This window comes from Amblyomma mixtum, chromosome 1 (genome assembly GCF_055824585.1).
Source record: "Amblyomma mixtum isolate Tamu chromosome 1, ASM5582458v1, whole genome shotgun sequence".
Classification (NCBI taxonomy): domain Eukaryota; kingdom Metazoa; phylum Arthropoda; class Arachnida; order Ixodida; family Ixodidae; genus Amblyomma; species Amblyomma mixtum.
In genome coordinates, this window is record NC_143012.1 from 50,722,753 (window position 1) to 50,728,502 (window position 5,750).

At 42.9% G+C, this 5,750-nt stretch overlaps 1 long non-coding RNA gene across 1 annotated transcript; it reads right to left on the reverse strand.

The window, feature by feature from the left end:
• Window positions 1-1,525: 1,525 nt before the first annotated feature.
• LOC149366306 (uncharacterized) lies at window positions 1,526-5,225 on the reverse strand. Its single transcript, XR_016284992.1, has 2 exons — window positions 5,190-5,225; window positions 1,526-5,119 (listed from the first exon to the last, which is right to left on the reverse strand). It is a non-coding gene; the product is annotated as an uncharacterized LOC149366306 (long non-coding RNA).
• Between the last annotated feature and the right edge of the window lie 525 nt (window positions 5,226-5,750).

The following is a 5,750-nucleotide window of genomic DNA, read 5'->3' on the forward strand; positions in this document are numbered from 1 at the left end:
GTCTGGCGTCGAGATCGTCAGCGTCGTTGACTGTGAGAGAAAAATCCATCAAAAATGCTCAAAGAAGCCACCTACGAATGAAATGGCCACCTAAGTTGCGTAACATTGTAGCGGCATTAGAAGCTGCCTAACAGATTGTGAGCAAACATATCACCGTAGAAGGTGACCGTAAAATAATGATTGGTTGCTGGAGGTTTTTCCCCAAGAGCAACCTGGGCCGCACAAGCCCCACCCGTGCAGTGCCTGCTATCGCAAGGCAGAGGCGCATCGCTCAACCGCTGCGTTCCCGCAGGCGTGGGATAACTCTCATTGATCTATAAATCTCACAGGATGGCCAATTCTGCAAATATGGGCATTAGCCCGTTACGCTATCCTGTGATAATCTAAAGGTGGAATTTATGTGTCCCCTCCAATTCTTATCTTTCCTTCCATGATTTGTGTCTTCTTTTCTTCCCTTTTCTCCCTTTCCTGTTTTCACTCCCTCCCTGTTCCTTAATTTCTTTCCTTTCTTTCTCTTCTTCCCTTTTTGTTCCTTGCTGTATTCATTTCTTCGCTCCCCTCCTTTATTCTTTATTTATTTTCTGGGTAACCATGCGGTCACCAGGTTTATGTGAAAAATTTGGTTGGTTGGTTTGGCTTATTGGGTTTAACGTCCCAAAGCGACTGAGGCTATGAGAGACGCCGTAGTGGAGGGCTCCGGAAATTTCGACCATCTGGTGTTCTTTAACGTGCACGGACATCGCACAGTACACGGGCCTCTAGAATTTCTCCTCCAAAGAAATTGCAGCCGCCGCGGCCGGGATCGAACCCGCGTCTTTTGGGTCAGCAGCCGAGCACCATAACCACTGAGCCACCGCGGCGGCGTGAGAAATTTCTGATCGGCTATTTGGGCTCCTGTACAATGCTTGAACAAACATACCCCGTTAACTATTGTGTCTCGCCTGCTGCATCCGTTATCGACGGTCGCTGTCGTGGCATCGAGAGCACGTGTCGCACCTGAAGCCCTCCGCCCTTCATCAGTCCTCACTGCAAACTCGCAACCAGGGTGGCTGCTTGATCGCTTTCACCCGGGGAGGGGCGTCAGTTAATGCAAGCGTTGAGCGTCAACGCCAGTTTTATCTGTCTATACTCTTGACCTACCGTCTTTGTCGTAAAAGCCTGCTGCGGGCAGTGTATCAATCAACTTTATCAATCAACTTTATTCAGCATTTTTGTCCTGAAACAGAAAACAAATGCTAGGGTAGGAGCAAAAAGCCACAAACTCAGTAGCTTGACGACGCTCCCACCCCTAACTGACAAGGCCAACAGACTGTCACGTTATTACATATATATATACAGACACACATACACACACACACACAGACATATATATATATATATATATATATATATATATATATATATATATATATATATATATATACATGCAGGACTTACAACCAGTGAGAAAGAAAGTATGCAATGGAATGTGCAGTAAGACAGGTGCTATATCTGAAATCGTTTTGATGTGAGAAATGAACATGTATCTGTGTTAACTCGTCGCAGACTATTTATACATATTAAGATTACAATTCAACGCACAGAAAATGAAAGAAACATATCTAGCAGGAAAACAACAAAAAAAAAATCGCGTCAGCAGCTCCAAAGGGTCAAATATAATCGGGTGTACACAAGTTCACATAATAGAAGCAGGAAAATAGACGATGATAAAAAGATACAATACATCCGCAATACAAAAGCAGTTTGTGTCGGAAAAACATAATTAAACTCATATGTCTTCAAGAATAAGGTATTTCTGCCACTTGTATTTGCTAAGGTTATGTATATCTATATTTTTATTTTGTAGGAAATTCAAATATGTAGGCATGTGGTACTGCAGCATGTGCCGACCCTGATTAGTGCGGGAAGAAGGTATAGACCAGTGTTCTCTGTTTCTGAATATGTAGGGCACTTCTAAAGATCGATGTAAATTACATAAGTTGAGGAAAGCTTCGTTGTTAGTTTGAATACTGTGTTTGTACTTCATAACGAGGTTAAGTTTATGTATGTGGTGTATGGGGAGTACATTAAACGAAGCAAAAAGTTCTCTTGTATGGGCGTCATATGAGGCATTTGCTACATGACGAATTGCTTTCTTTTGTAATAGCATCAATTTGGTAAGGTTGGATTGAGTTGTGTCTGTCCATACAAGACTGCAGTAGTTAATATGGGGAGCGAAAATTGAATTATAAAAGATTAACTTAAGTTTAGTCGGAAGCATCGTTCTAAACTTACACAGTACGCCACAAGCTCTTGCCAGGTTTCCCGCCACGCGTTCCACGTGGGCATTCCAGTTTAGATGTTGATTGAACGTCACACCCAATGTTTTTATTTCTTTAACGACTTTTATTTGTTCGGAACCGAGTTTTATGTCGATATCCCGACTGATAACCTTCTGTACAGGAGTAAATAATATGGCTCTTGTTTTAGCAACGTTAATTTGTAAACTATTTATTTGAGTCCATTGAGAGAATTTTTCAAGTGTAACATTTGCGAAATCAGTGAGTTCTTCAATACTGGCTGACTGGAAAAAAATGCTTGTGTCGTCTGCATAAATGATGTAAGATGCAAGTGAGCTGGTGTTTACTATATCATTTATGTAAATATTAAATAAAACCGGTCCGAGTATACTGCCTTGCGGCACACCTGAAGTGACATTTAATAGGGAAGAGTGAGCTTTGTTAATCACGACGCATTGTTTACGGTGGTTTAAATATGACTTGAGAAGGTTACCAGAAACTCCTCGAAATCCATAATGCTCTAACTTTGTAGATAAAATTTTGTGGACAATTCTGTCGAATGCTTTCGAGAAATCGATCAGAATACCTAGGGTCATTTTGTTATTTTCAAACCCTCTAAGTATTAATTCCTTCTGCGTCAACAAAGCTAATTCAGTGGACATACCTCGACGGAACCCGAATTGCTGTGGAGATAAAAGCTTGTGCTTATCACAGAAACCGGTGATTCGCTTGCATATTATTTTTTCTAGACCTTTGGAAAAAACGGGTAACACTGAGATCGGTCGATAATTTGAAAAGTTATTTTGATCGCCTGATTTATATATCACTCCTACTCTTGCACACTGCATAATATCTGGAAAGGTACCAGTATGTAAACACGTATTGTAAATGTGACAAAGAGCTGGAGTCAGCAGGTCTAAGACGTATTTAACGGGTTTAATTTCAAGATCATCAATGTCCCGGGCTTTACTATTCTTTAAGGACATAAAGGTAGAGTAAATTTCTTCATCAGTAGTCGGTTCAAAAAAGGCAGATTTAGGATTGGGTGCACCTAAATATTTTTTAATTTCAGCGCTGTCTTGTATAAGTGTTCCCGAGGAAAGATTTGTAAAGTATTTGTTAAACTCGTCCACTAGGTCCTTCCCTTCTAGTGTTTTAGCATTTACTGTTAGTTGAAGTACTTGATTGTTACGTGTGCCAGTATTCAATAGTTTGTTAAGTTCGCGCCATAGAACATCAGTCTGACTAGTTGAATTGTTAAATAAGTTTTCAAAATATGCATTTTTTGTTTTACGCAAAGTGGTTGTGACAGAATTTCTGTATTTTTTGAAAGCTGAGAGGTCATCTAAGCTCCTTGTCTTCACGAACTTTGCGTATAGTTGTTCCTTTCTCTTAATCATTTTAAAGCACTAATCTGTCATCCAAGGCTTGCGTAACTTTTTAGATTTGTTTACAGTTTTCAGCCTAAAACATGTGTGATAGCATGACTTAAATAATGAGAGAAATATTTCATATGCTTGCTGAGCAGTTTTGCACGCAAAAACCGGACTCCAGTTTAAACTGCTTATTTCATTCCTAAACACCTCTAGGGTCCTGGAACTTATATCTCTGACAGTGTACGAATCGGAGTGGCTAATCTTTCTCTTAAGAAATGTATTACATTTGTAGATCATGTATATAGGAAAGTGATCACTTAGTCCCGTAATTATTCGGCCCGACTTAACACAGTTACTCATATTATTAGTCACAAATACATCTAAAAGGCTCTCTGAATGATCGGTGATTCGTGTTGGCTCTTTTATAACATTGCCACAAGATAAAGAAGTAAGCAAAATTTGAAATTCACGCGAGGCAGCAGTGTTACCCAACAGATTAATGTTACAGTCACCACCTATAATGATTTGCAGCTTATTTGTAATTGTGAAATTCAAGAGCGATTCTATAAACTTAAAAAAGCGGTTTATGTTCCCATTAGGTGGTCGGTAAATGACAGCAAACAACTTATTTTCACTTTGAGTCGTTATAACCTCGTAATCAGCATTAATTTCAGAAAAGTCTGGCTGTACAGCACATGCAAACTGTTTTGATACCAGCTGTAGTACACCGCCACCACGTCGGTGGGACCTATTCAGAAAAAAACTCTCGTATCCTGGGAGATTTAAAACATCAGCTGTAGAAGAATACCACGTTTCGGTAACCATAATAACTTGAAACTTGAAACGGAATTCGGCAAGAAACATAACCAGTTCGTCGTTTTTCTTTCGCGCACTTTGGGCGTTGCAATGCAGAACACTGATATAACTGTTGCCAGAAGGACAGGTAACATCGTTAGGAGCAGCCATAAAAAATAATCAGACAAGTACAAAAGAGCAGGCCGTAGGCACTCAGGGAGAGGCGGTTGCATTGGGAGAGGGGGTTGCGCTGCGCATCTTATCCAGGTCGGACTCACAATCAATTCGGATAACTCGGGACGTTTCCGTTTTCCGTGCGTAAACCCTGCCGTTCTTTACCCATGCGTAACGCCAGCCCACCTCCCGTTTCCTGCCAATTGTCATCCCAAGCAACTTTTTCATTTTTGGGCACAGATGCTCATTAACAAAGACAGACTGTTTCTCTGAGAAACCTAGTTCATCTGCACCGAACCGAATTCTCCGTGCTTTCTGAAGAATGGCATCGCGCTTAGCGTGGTTGTTGAATGCTACTACAATGTTGCTGTTTCTATTCGTGTTTTGCTGCGGCCTTTCTTCGACAGTATCGTCGTCGCCGTCTTTCTGGTCAGCGGCAGTGTTTCGCACAGGCACCCGGTGGCAGATTTCAACTACCTCATTGAGTATCAGGCACTGCAGAGAATTAGGAACAGGTATGGGGTGATGAAGAACAAACGCTCTCGATGATCTCAGTTCGCCCTACCATTTCTGCATTCGCTCCATTGCATTAAGTTGCATGAGTTCTTGGAGAGCATGGTGTTTTATAATTAGGATTAACACGGTGTAAGGAGATAGCGCCACCCAGCGGCGTTCGTGAGGAGAAGACAAAGCACGAGAAGCGCGTGCGGAGGGGAACGCGGGGCAGGTCGAAGAGGATTACGTGGCAGAGGAGAGAAGAGCGCGGTGGGCGACGGACGTGGACGAGTTCTGCTGGCTCCCCGAGTTCCGGGCTTGGGCCTTAGCCGCAGACGTCCGGGCCACCAGACCTGGACATCCATCGTCGAGAGCCTCAACCACCAGGCCCAGGCGCCACTCTTCTCCGTCCATCCGTCAGCTGCTCCACTCAGGCCGCCTCTGGCGCCTACGTGACCTTTTTCCCGGTAAGTGCCGCTGCCGGTACAAGGGACTCACGCACAACAATGCTGTTACTGCCTGTATCCCGTAATACCGAGCCAGGCTGGCCGAACACCTCGCCGTGCCCCACGGGCATAGCAGTTTCCACAGGGGTGGAAGGACAGACCATCTCCCCCAACTGGCCCTCTAC